Source organism: Tachypleus tridentatus, chromosome 10 (genome assembly GCF_004210375.1).
Source record: "Tachypleus tridentatus isolate NWPU-2018 chromosome 10, ASM421037v1, whole genome shotgun sequence".
Classification (NCBI taxonomy): Eukaryota; Metazoa; Arthropoda; class Merostomata; order Xiphosura; family Limulidae; genus Tachypleus; species Tachypleus tridentatus.
In genome coordinates, this window is record NC_134834.1 from 33,048,583 (window position 1) to 33,062,365 (window position 13,783).

At 34.1% G+C, this 13,783-nt stretch overlaps 1 protein-coding gene across 5 annotated transcripts in view; it reads left to right on the forward strand.

Moving 5' to 3' along the window:
* The first annotated feature begins 4,254 nt into the window (after positions 1-4,254).
* The window catches only part of LOC143229020 (mitogen-activated protein kinase kinase kinase 13-like), a 50,338-nt gene continuing 40,809 nt past the window's right edge, over positions 4,255-13,783 (forward strand). Inside the window, exons 1-2 of one of the 5 annotated variants that reach the window (XM_076460660.1) lie at positions 4,268-4,556; positions 8,924-9,037. The gene's annotated coding sequence lies outside the window, so the exon portion shown is untranslated. Of the gene's footprint in view, positions 4,557-6,606; positions 6,845-8,923; positions 9,038-13,783 lie in introns of those variants that run through there. The other 4 variants (XM_076460662.1, XM_076460665.1, XM_076460659.1 and 1 more) reach the window with 4 other exon arrangements.

Here is a 13,783-nt window from a genome sequence, read left to right on the forward strand (position 1 = left end):
TTCAATTGCTGAATGTCAGGTAGAAAGGGCAATAGTATAATCCAACAGTAAAGATCTCCGAGTGAACTGTAATAAAAATAATAGTGACAAGATGAGCTTTTACAACTTCTTTTATTAAATTGTCGTAATTTCACCATTAGGAATGTACTTATTTATGTATTAAATCTACGCTGTTATTTATGAACAAATTGGTGGGTTATGTTTCTATCTACAAGTAATAATGTGAAAACCTAATACACAATGTTTTTTTGTTTGTGAGAAGGCTATTAGGTTATTATTGAAGCTTATTTGTTTCTTTGAAATTAAGCACAAAACTACACAATGGACAGTCTGTTCTACTCACCACGAGTATCGAAACGCGGGTTTTAGCTGTTTTAGTCTACAGACATGCCGCTGTGCCATGAGGGCAAGAGCATATTTGTAAACATATATATAGCAGAGAGAAAATGATTTTTAAAATTCACACTACGTGTCTTAAAACAGAAACAAAACACTGACTTTTAGAGCTGCATGTATTTAACACCTTTAAAATAAACTTAATCACTCTGGGTACCTTGATGAGCTCAGTAACTAGTAACTTACTTTTTTTAAAAGCATATTATATCCGACTTGATGTCTGTGCATATGATCTTTCAAGGCTACTCTTACACAACCCGTTTCCAAGAAAAAATAAAACTGACCCCTCCCCATTTTTATTTGTATTGAGATTTATTTTCCAGGGTAGTATGACCAGTTGCATCAGTCAAATGGCAGAGCTACAACTCAGTCTTTGTTTTATTCAAAAACATTTATTTGTATCAAAGTAAAACACTGGTTTTAGCTCTTTTTTTTAAAGAGATGGATTTGTAAATGTATAATTGTGAGGTAAACCTGCGAGTTTGAAGCAAAGTGCACTGAACAAATGTATAAATCTAAAACATATATTATTAATGATTGTTTGTTTTGTTTTGGAACTTCGCGCAAAGCTACACGAGGACTATCTGCGCTAGCCGTTCCTAATTTAGTAGTGTAAGACTAGAGGGAAGGCAGCTAGTCATCACCGCCAACTCTTGGGCTGCTCTTTTACCAGTGAATAATGGGATTGACCGTCAAATTATAACGCCCCCACGACTGAAAGGGCGAGCATGTTTGGTGCGACGGGGATTCGTACCCTCGACCCTCAAATTACGAGTCGAACGCCTTAACCTACTTGGCCATGTTGGGCCTATTATTAATGAAAATTCTATATCACTAATCATGTTAGTGCTTGGTATGTAATGATGGACCAAGAAAAAAAAAAGCTGCCACATTCAATCTATTACTCTACAATGCTTACAAATAAAGGCTAAAGTTGATTTATAGCGTTATTTGAAAGTCTATTTGTCTTTATCGAGTGTTTCCTAGCTTTTATAAGAGTAATATTGTTCGGTATGGCCAGGTGGTTAAGGCGATCGACTCGTGATCTGATGGTTGCGAGTTCGAATCCCAGTCACACTAAACACTTTGCGGGCCCGGCATGGCCAAGCGTGTTAAGGCGTGCGACTCGTAATCTGAGGGTCGCGGGTTTGCATCCCCTTCGCGCCAAACATGCTCGTCCTTTCAGCCGTGGGGGCGTTATAATGTGACGGTCAATCATACTATTCGTTGGTAAAAGAGTAGCTCAAGAGTTGGCGGTGGGTGGTGGTGACTAGCTGCCTTCCCGCTAGTCTTACACTGCTAAATTAGGGACGGCTAGCACAGATAGTCCTCGAGTAGCTTTGTGCGAAATTCAAAACAAACAAACAAAGAGTAATATTATTTTGTTCTTCTACCACACGTATTTTTGTGAAGAAATAATAAAAAGGGGAAAGTACTGGTTAACAGCAGTTCAGTTAATAAGCACATACTTTTTCCATGTTTTTTAAATAACAAGTTCACTGCTGTTTGCTAGATGACAACACAAATTGTTTTTATATAACAACCGTTTGTGACTTTTCATTGCACCTGATATCTGCCAAAATAATTTCAGGAAAAATAAAGGGTAATATAAATTAATATTCAAGTTGTCAAGAAGGTTAAGTATTTATAAAACTGAGAGATCTGTGGATATGTTATTGATGTCAGAGTTTTAAAATGTTAGTTTGTTAATTATTAAAACAATACATTATATAATGGTCTACTTTTCTTCAAATGCTTAGTAAGACCGAGCCTTGCAGCTGTGTGTGTATGCGTTATATCATACTTCATGGCCTGGGATCTGTATTATGTCCTCACCATTTTTCAACATGACCCGAGCATGTGGTGGAAACAGTTGGGTGCACATGGAGTAAGTTGGGGAAAATTGGAACGCATGGATTCTGTAAATATCCCCATAACTTTGATCCAACGTTATCATGTACTGGTACCATCCTAAAGGAACTGTTTCAATTTCGCTAGCCTCAATGTAGTACGAAATTAGAGAAACTAGCAAAACTGATGTGATATGAAAAATACACATTACCATTGAAATATGAAATTAAAACAAATGTTCATGTGTCAACCTACTTCAATTTCATTGTTAATGGGGGTAGAGGAATAAGTAATAAACAAATTTGCAAAAAATTAAGTGTGATGTAGAGATGGCAATACCAAAAAGTGTAGAAAGTAGGTAAGGATGAATACACAAAAACATACAAAAAATCCCTATATGATAGCCACTAAGCACTGAGTCAGCTTATGGTTATTAGCTACTGTAAGACTGTATAACATTATTCAGCTTAAATCCTTTTAGTTAAATATCAATTCATGCAAGTAGCAGAAATTCAACATTTAGTTCCTGATAAAAGTTATTCTTGGAAATAGTTGGCTACTCTGTAGTGAGTTTTGTATGGTTTGTGTATTCAACCCTACCTTGTTTCTGTACTTTTAGCATTGCTGTCCTTACATCTTAGGGCCCGCCATGACCAGGTGGGTTAAGGCGTTCGACTCGTAATCTGAGGGTCGCGGGTTCGAATCCTCGTTCCACCAAACATGCTCGTCCTTTCAGCCTTGGGGGCGTTATAAAGTCACGATCAATCCCACTATTCGTTGGTAAAAGAGTAGCCCAAGAGTTGGCGGTGGGTGGTGATGACTAGCTGCATTGCTTCTAGTCTTACACTGCAAAATTAGGGACGGCTAGTGCAAATAGCCTTCGTGTAGCTTTGCGTGAAATGAAAAAAAACAACAAAAAACCCTATATCTTATTTAATTTTTGCAGTTTTATCTATTTATTACTTGTTATTTCGTCCTTCCATCCTACTGTTTAGTCGGTTCTTCCCCTGTGTTATCTCTTAATGTAAAGCAAACAGTGAACTCATTTAGTAACGTAAAATATTAGGGAAAACAGTTTTTACCAGAAGCACTTAAATTATTTTAAAGAGTAAATTCATTTGAATTCAATATATATATATATTTTCAAATGTGCTATAACCATTTGCGCGTGCTAATCAGAATAAAAATAGCGATAATAAACTTTGCTTATTAAACTAGTTGTTACCACTTGATCAGATCGTTTTGTAAAAAATAAAAAATAAATAAATAAATAATCTGAAACCTTTTACAATCTCCCGTTAGGCCTGCTAGTACCGAATATATACAACTGAATTTTTAACTCAACATGGTCTCATTTTAAATTTTAGCTCATATTCTTGAATATTCAGTTTATTTCTAATTGCGGACAATTATTTACACATTTCTCTGATGAGTTGATTTTCCTGCTTTAATTCATGTAAAAAGAAGTATTCTGATAGAAGATTAATTACAGGAGTAAAGGATTTTTTATTTATTTATTTTTAGCTGCCTCCGCTAATACAGCGGTATGTCTACGGATTTACAACGCTAAAATCAGAGGTTCGATTCCCCTCGGTGGGCTCAGCAGATATCCCGATGTGGCTAATACAACATACACACACATTTTTAGCTTTTACACAGCCTGGAAGGGAAACAATAGAGTTCTCTATCATTTGATGTAGCATAATTTTACTTCTATGTTTCAGAATATTATGTTATAATCATAAAATTAAAAATACATTTTTCATGCATTGCTTTACTAATTTAAAAAGTAACCATTTTATACAGACAAAAACATACTTTGCTGAAAAGTCTCCCGAATGGTTAATGATAGTTTTACAGATTTACGAAGCTAAAATCCCGCGTACAGGGTGCAGATAGTTCGTTCTGGCGGCTTTGCGCTAAAACAACAATTCTTGTCTTGAAGCGAGTTGATTGTGCTGCCATCTAGTACCACAACTGTTTAAAACGTTGCGGTGATTGACGTAACAGTACGTCACAATCGCGCGATATTACTAGATATTGCAGCAATGGAGGTAGCAGGTTGAAGATTCTGAACTATTAGTTCTTTTATTTGTTAGAAGGTTTTTACAGTATGTTATCTTTTAGTACACTTTCAATATTTGTATTTTAAGTATAAAATTTTGTTGACGATAAGCTTGAGACCTTTTAATGTGGACATTGATACGTGTATGAAGCTGTTATCGAACGTCTCGTGTTGTGAATAGGGTTGGACACTTGTGTTTTCTCGTACACATGCATGGCAGGGGGACATTTTCCTAAAGTAATGAGTGAGTAAAACATATCTTACGATAGAGAATAAACATTTTGATGGTTTCTGTGTTTGTAATGTTATAATTTTCTAAATTAGTGAGAGATTTCTTAAATAGTAAACAATCAGTACAGTAGATAACAAGCGGAGTTGCGGTTCCGTTAGTGTTAACTGATATTGTATGAAAAAGCTAGCACGGATAAAGTAGAACTTGAAAAATTCAAGTTGAAACTAAGAAGCAAAAATCAGATATTCAAAAGTTATTAAAATGATGTACTTAAAACAGAGATATTTTAAGTAAAAATGTGGCGAAATTTGCCTTTATTGGATAATTAACTATTGACAAATGTATTTCACAAGTATTTAGTAACGTAACACAGTTACTACCAGCACTAGTACTCTGTAGTTATAATAATATACTATCGTATATCGCCTAGTAGTAGTAGTACGTAGTTAGGAGTGGTAGTAATAGTATTGTAATAAAAGTCAACCGCAAAAATATTAATGTGGGGTCTGTAATAAATGGGAATTAGAATGTTAGAATACCTCCTAAGTAACTAATTATTATAATGTTTGCATTAATATATAAAGTATCTTTTTTATATGAAATAGAATTATTACGGGAGTTATATTTGTAATACAAAGCATATTTTTCCATTTACTCGTTAGTAATTGATAACTAGGATTTCAGTATCGAAGAATGGGAACATTTATTATGAACTTTATGTTATATAACATTATATTCTGTAGCTTGAAATAATTTTATCAAATGTATAAGTAACTTTTACAGCGAAAAGTTCCTATGGAGGTAATGCACTTTAATAATTTGGTTTCAGGACTACGCTGCGTCATCTTTCGTTGACGTACTTTCGCTAAAGTGCATATTTACATCTTACTTTTAGAAACAACTGTTAGTTCATTGACCCCAAGACTTTGATATAAAAAGACACAAAGTGATAAATAGTTATAAAATGAAACGTTATTGTTATATATTTAAAAATATATTTTTCAGATATGAGTATTATTTTTTTACTACCGAGGCACTGTAAGTAATATCGATGACAACGAAAAAAGAATCGAATCTCATTTCGAAAGCTTATTCAAATTTACCATAAACTGTAATGTATATTGTTTTCACATAAAAATAAAACAGTTTTTAAAGGCTTAATTCTTTATGAAAAGTTATTAATAAGCCGTATTTTCCAGTTCATAAGTACATTTTTATAAATCTGGATTGTTTTTACAAATATGTTACATTTTAAGGCTTGGAGAAACTATATAATTAAACAGCAGTGATTATTGTTATTGTGATATGGTTGTTAGTTTTTCAAATAATGATTTTACTTACATCTACCTATTGGATAATTTTGCTTCATCTTATAAGAAATTTGAATTGCTAAATAAGGAATTACAAATGGTCCGCCAGAGTAGAGTTGCAGTACCATAATAAAGATTAGATGTACGTCCAAAGGGTCCCCGAAAGTGTTCTGTTTCAAGAGTAAATAAAACCAAAATTAAGCAAAATTATTCACGTTATTTGTGGCATGTGCACATTTTATTGACGTAATGACAAAATGCAATGTTAAGCGTCCATTATTTAATATAATTTTAGTGTGTACTGAATGACTGACAGACAACACACTATTATACAGTGCGAGTGGTTAAAAAAGTGACCCCTCCAAGCAGCTTTCGGCCCTCTTTTGAGATAATGAGTTATAAATGAAAAGCAAAAGTACCCTAGTGACGGGAAAAGTTACAGTTAATTTATTAATATAAATTATTTCTAGGATTTTAAAAAGGTAATTGTATTGGACTCTTGGATTCATTCAGAATTAAAGCTGAGTTTACTTATACCACCCACAGCGAAAATTAATTGTTGAGCATTTCAGTCTTGCTAACATTCGCTCAACTATAGCAACAGTAAATCTACGTTTTTATTCTTTAAGTCATGTCACGTTTTGAAATGTGACTGATAGTGTGTTTAATTCCTAACAATTCATGTAGAATATCCTGCTTACGAAATAACATTTTGTAATAGTTATTTATTCTCCCGTCCTTTCAAATGTGAATGTTGAGCTTTACCTGCGTGCATAGCTTTTCAAAAGCAACGAGAGAAGCAGCCGCCGTACTTGGAACAAAATACATGCAATATACGTACGATTTCACTCATTCAAGAGGACTTCGGCATTGGTAAAAACAGAGGTTCTTCTACCTCAAATTATGAAGTCCTGTTGGAACACGTTCGCCAGTACGCTTATAAGAAAATGCGTGGCGCTCTCCTTGTTTCAAAATACCGACTGTAGAGAGGTAATTGTTTTTATTTATTATTGTTGTGCTTCTTTTTTCTTAATTCTCTTGTATACTAATTCTTAACATCGAATAACCAGTGTAAATAAGAAATATGATTTTGATGCTATTACTTCTTGAAGACTTTCACATCGGCCTTAAATTATAAGTTCGGTGGGTGGTGATGACTAGCTGCTTTTCCTGCTACATCAGGGATGGCTGGCGCAAATATAGCTTTGCACGAAATTTAAAACAAGCAAATCATTGGTATTTCTCATGAAAATGAAACTGGGAGTCGTTTTTGTGAAGTTTTAGTGTTTAATAATTAAAGAATATTAATTTGCGCTGTATTAACTGTCTTTATTTAAGAACAAAATTACATAGGAAGGAAAAGTCAGTTACAAATTATTCTTCGATGGTGTTGAGAATAGACATTTAAAAATATACAGTATTCCTTATTTTAAACTGTATTAACAGTACTCTCAACAGATTGTTAAACGTGATTTTGTTCCCGAACGCGACTTATATCACGTGTCACTTTGGCTATTTATTATTCACGTATAGTATATTCTTAAGTTCCAGGACTTCGAATTATTTGAATTATTTTAACTTAAGTATAGAAAGGAAATGTGTGTCTCAAACGGCATTGTTTTTATACTTAACTATTTTAATTTTAGGTATTGAAGCAGTATAACCAAAACGATGTTCATACAGCCATGTTGATATGGTAACTTACGGATCTTTATAAAAACCAATGCCCTTTATGATAACCACATTCCAATTTTATCGTGGAGACGTAAAGAAAAAGTGGTTTATGGTGATAATATATAAATAGTTATCCCTATACACATGAACGCGCACGGTTTGTGAGCCGGAATATGAATTCTTTCTCGTGCGAGTCATTGCGTGATGTTCAACCTCTTAATCAACGACAGGTGGCTTCTAAACTACACTTTCAAATAGTTTGTTTCTGAGAGGTTATTACAGTAAAAACTATTACTAAAATATGCAGTAGAAACGTCATTAGTTACTAGTTTTTATTATATCATAGGCCTCGCCTAAGATAGTTTAACACATAAGAAATGTTTTTTTTGGTCTTTTAAACCAAATAAATTGTTACAGAAAGTTTGCGTTTACCGAGTTTGACCTTAAAATTATATACCAAAATTGTTTTCTAGACAAACTTGTCATTCAGTGCGTATTTGCAAATAAATAATGTTTTTGAAGTTTCGAGAGAAGAAATGTGGTCATTTACAGTGTTTCTTCGCATGATAGCGTCACTGGCAACCGTGTAATGGAACTTTACCGCCAGTCTGGAACCTACCTGCCACATATTCGACGCAGGTGGAATTATGGTTTTTGTTATTTTGAGGGAAACCTTGACGCCGCTAAGCCTGTTTCATCTGTGTTTTCCAGTCTTTATGACGCTACCTGGTTGATGTTGTATATAGAGGGAAGGTTCCAAATTGTCACAAACTTAATTTTGTAGACAGATGGATAACATGAAAATTTATTACAAAACGGTCATATAATGTGCACGTTAGGTAACGAATATAGTGAAGCTATTATACACACGCTATTTGTAATATGTAGTGGTTGCAATGTAATGTACAGCAATGGTTTGCGGGTTCCCTTCAGAGTCTGTGGAAAGGTTTCATAAATGTAGGACAATTTTTTGTAGTTTGCCGATATAAAATATATATATACAGAAATTTGGTGGTCCGCGAACACAATAGTGTCATATCCACTTAACTTAGGATTAGTTATAATCGATTTTTTAGACAAATTGTTTTAATATTATCCTTTAATAAAGTTCAAGGAATGTATCCATTCAAGTAAGAAAATTACACATCTTCACTTTTTCAGGCTATTCACGATTTTCTTGTTCTGTTGTTTTACTTAGTAATCTAATTGATTTGCAAACTGTTTTAATGTTGTGTTTAATGAAGCCCAAAAATGTATTTATTAAAGTTCGGTGTTTGTTTTTATTCCATATCCTTTAGTAGTGTAAAATAATTGTGAGTTGTTTCTCAAACGATAAACTATTTTTCTTATTTCATTTAATGTTTTGTCACGAAACGTATGATATTTTCTTCACAGATGTCCTATGAATAAACACTAGCATCATTACTGTACTCGGAGGAGAATATCTTGTACACCATTTTCAGTTTGAAATTGGAGAAAGTATCTGGTTTGAAGATGCAGTCTAAAAAAGTAATTATAAGACTAACGTCTTGTTTGTTTGGCTTATCGAGTAAAAACTGTACATATTATTTTATTTAGTGAGCTTGGTTTATACTAAAACAAAAGAGCGTAGAATTACAGTATTATCATATTTAATCGCTATATTTCATCGTATTTTAATTTGGTTTGGCTTGGTTTGAATTTCGCGCAAAGCTACACGAGGGCTATCTGCGTTAGCCGTCTCTAATTTAACAGTGTAAGACTAGAGGGAAGGCAGGTAGTCATCACCACCCACCGCCAACTGTTGGGCTACTCTTTTACCAACGAATAGTGGGATTGATTGTAACATTATAACGACCCCACGGTTGAAAGGGCGAACGTGTTTGGTGTAACGGGGATAGCATTTTAGTACAAACTAGTAAGGATATTGCTAGTAATGTAAATGTAACTAGTGTTTCGAAGTTTGAATATTATGATTTTTAGCTCCAAATTAGTTCCAGTGTGAGAGATGTAAAACTTGTGTATTAGTTTCACTAATACAGATAATTGGTTCGAAGTTCATGTTTACCGACTTGTATCTTCTCAAATGATTTAAGTGGAAGTATCGGGCGTGGCTAGTTGATTAGTGTGCCACACTTCTGATCTGAAGGTTTCAACTGCAATGTACCACTGAGCGTGCCTCGCACTTTCAGATTTGGGGCGTGGCGTTAGTGTGATATTCAGTATTGCTGTTTAAGAGTAACCGCGTAATACGTGCGGTTGTATGGTTGTATGTTAGATAGTCCGTTCTAAATTAGAAAAGACGGCTTGAATCTGAGGGTTCTCTGACCTGACTATTTGGCGCGTACCAATCAGGTGGAAAATATCAAACAATATTTATAAGGAAAAACAAAACAACCGACAAATATAATTTAAGTTCAGAAAAATGAATAACTCCATTTTTGTGATAATCACTGATTTAAATAAAATTATATTATTAAAATTCTCCTTTCCCCGTCCAAAATAAAGGTTAAGGTTGTAAGTCAGGGGTTCCCAAACTGGGAGTCGCAGGAAAGGTGCGTGGTATCCATATTGTCTGGGTTTAGGAGCGTAAAAAATAATGTTATGAAGACACTCATTATCTATATATTTTCTGGATTTGTGGGTGGAAGGTTCAGTAAGGTAGAACACGAGTCTGTTTAATTATGAGTTTGTTAAACACCGATATTTACTGAGATCTTGTAAAACACAGGACGTGATAGGAGTTACACTTTCTGGTTTTATCTCCATCAAGCAACAAGACTGAAGGCTGTGAACATTAAACTTGTCTTAACGACTCGTGTTCTATAAACCTGTAATTTATGTTAAATACAAGACATCAGCTAGGGTTAGTAATAGTACCTAAAATGGGTCATTCAGAGCAAACTAGCGTGAAGAAACCGTAATCAACATTTAATATATTAATTGTGTTTTGATGTTCTTTATTGATACACATTGATACTACAGTAGTTCAATTAAATTTTGAATTTAACTTTAAAAAAAATCGTGACATGCGCAGTGTGAGCTGCCCGTGTCCAGAAAGTTGAAATAACATTCAAATTGAGGAAATATTGAGTTAACGGTATGAGTACACGTTTGATTATTCATAAACCAAAGGAGACGAAATTTGTTACTTATATGAAAAAAGTAATTCAACTATTGTTGTTTTCATTAAAAAAGTACATGGTTTAATACTATCACATAGATAGTTTACATTATAAAAACAACGATGCCACTGAAAGACGAACATGGAGTTCATTCATTTCTCTTTTTAACGTCAGGCGTATATAAACCTATCAGTAAAGATGGAATCTAGAACGGAACGCCATACTGACTTAGGTTGTGTCGGCAATATAGTAAGTCACTGTATTACTTTAGTATAGTATTGGGAACCATAACCGTTATTGATGAAATGTGAACAAGTGAAAAAAAATAGTAAAAAAACAAACAAACTAAAATCAGAAACCGGATGACGTTTTCTAATTTAGGCAAGAAATTACCGAAACCATGAAGGGATTTTCCGTGAAACGTAGACAATATTTTAGCGGGGAAAAGCACTTAACCGACTTTCTCTGTGATTAATATTTAGTGAAATATTGTTAGTGTCACGCTTTTGAAACGTGTGCACCATATTAAGTTATTCGACATCTATAAGATGTGATGTTTCAGTGTTATTTAGTTACTGAACCAGTGTATATTGTGTAGTATGCAATTTGTATAGTATCTATTGTGGCATAGCAGTCATGAGACGAAAGTACAGAAAGAGAAATTCTGTTTTCTCAGTAAGTGTATATATTTTTATGTAATTTGATATGCGAGAGTCACCGTTATTAAGTAATTGGAGGTTTACGACCACGACTTGCTTGATGTGTTCGACAACGACTTTAAATTGTAAACAAATTTCGACTGCCTAAGTTGGTAGTAAAAGTTCAGTAGCTTACTTAAGCTAGGCTTCTAATCCTTAAGACTAAGCCCAGATTGGACAGTCACCAAACAGTTACTAAACTTTTAATCGTAATTTAGGTGATTAAATTTGATTTAAGCTTCTGCCTTAAACTCTTTGATGAAAACCCGACAATCTGATATTAAGTTTTAACTTTAAAGTTACGACTTTAAATAGTAGGTAGTCTTGTAGTATATGACCTGGTGGATAAGGCACTTGACTCGTAATCTGAGGGTTGCGAGTTCGAATTCCCGTTACACAAGACATGCTCGCCCTTTCAGTTGTCGGGGCGTTAAAATGTGTCGGTCAATCCCACTATTCGTTGGTAAAAGAATAGCCCAATAGTTGGCGGTGGGTGGTGATGACTAGCTGCCTTCCCTCTAGTCTTACACTGTAAAATTAGGGACGGCTAGCGCAGATAGCTCTCGTGTAGCTTCGCGCAAAATTCAAAACAAACCAAACCTTGTGGTACAAAATAGATGCAAATTAAATTCTTAGGTACAGGTTCCATAACCTGCTAGGGTGAAACACCTGATGACAAAACGACCTGTAACAACGGGATCTTGTTCTTAACTCAGTAGGGTCCATGTGTGTGGAGGGGGGAGTTACTGATTACTCACCGTCCTATTCAGGTAGTTGTCCTATATAGTACAAACCTACTTCTGTAGTGAACTTACTCGTACCTATATGACTGCACAAGGCTTTGGCTCGCAGTCACGTGAATACTCTAGAATACGTATAATATACTGTTGATATCCTGACAACAGGACTTTGAAGCTGTCATGGTTACAGTCTCAAATAGATTTATATGCAACAAGATTTTGAGGCTATACACATACGAATTTAAATGAGTTATGGATAATGGGTAAACCGAACAGTTCCCAGAGGGGTACGTTACGTATTATAATTTATATCGGACGAGTCTCCGATTTATTATGTTACTATTTCGAATATCCGGGAATTTAAAAAGTAGATAAGTGTCAATATGTATTACATTTATATTTTTCTACAAGATTGATACAAACAATTTTCTTTCTAAACACAAATATATTTCAATATATAAACATTACAATTTGAAATAAATGTTATTACACGTAATAACTTGTATACAACAGTTTTACAAATTTATAGAGAACACTGAATGTTATATCCGGTACAGAACTGAATATTTTATCGACGATCAAAGTCCGCGACGAGCTTATTAATTTCAAGTTGATGTTGTTACGCTTCGTCGAAGCTAACGTTACTTTTTCTTGCCAAGCCGACTTTTCTGGTGAAGGTATTTAATGTTCGCACAGAAATAATAACGTTCGAAATCATTCACTGATGTTTAACCATTTGTAATGTTCAAAATCTATAAATGTTCATGCTTAGATTCTGTAGTTTTCCAATTAATAAGCGTTAATCACAACTATAACTTCCGAGGCTTATAGTATACTGTCTGTAGCTGACAAACAATAATAATGATTGTCTCTTGGAGCGTTGGTTTGTATACCAATCACGCGAGATTCTCAAACTTTCAACAATGTTCGAAAACACGCTAGTTTTCGTAGAATAAATATTGTTGATTCTTACTCAACAATTGTTGAATCTTCCACAAATGTAGATAACATATGTCAAAAGCATCAAACTGAAACACATGTAGGTATTAAAATAAACGTATAACGGTAAATCCGTTACAGATATTACCAAGAGCAAATTTTAATTGGCGTTAAATGAGTTATTTGATAACTTTTCTTGTAGGGGATTAAAGGATTTTACATTGTGAAACTCGTTTGTATTTAAGTGTTTATAAAAATAATTTTTAATTGTAAGCCATCTCCTGTTACGTTGTGAAGTTTTTGTTCTTATAGTGCAAAGCTACACGTTGTTTATCGCGGGGAATCGAACCCCGAAATTTTGCACTTTAAGTTCGTAGAATTTACTCTGACCCACCTTTGAGCTTGGGATGATTTTTTTCATAACTTTGTTATGGTAGAAATTAAAACACGTCAAATGTGTTGCTTTCTCTTTTATTAAAAATAATATATTCACCGACTTTCGTATGGACCAGTGGAAAGTCTTAAAACCCTAAAATCCGGGTTTGGATATTCATGGTGTGTACAGTGCGTATAGCCCATTGTGTAGCTTTGTGATTAATTAAAAACCTCTGAAACAAATGTTTTAAATAATTTTGCTGTGTACTCTATTTGTGAGTTATACCTGATTAACTGTGAACAAAATAGGCCCGTTTTATACCAATTTGTTGTCAGCATATATATATTTTAGCGTTTCTGCCTGTTATCACAGATGTAAGATTTTTGTAGAAAACCTTT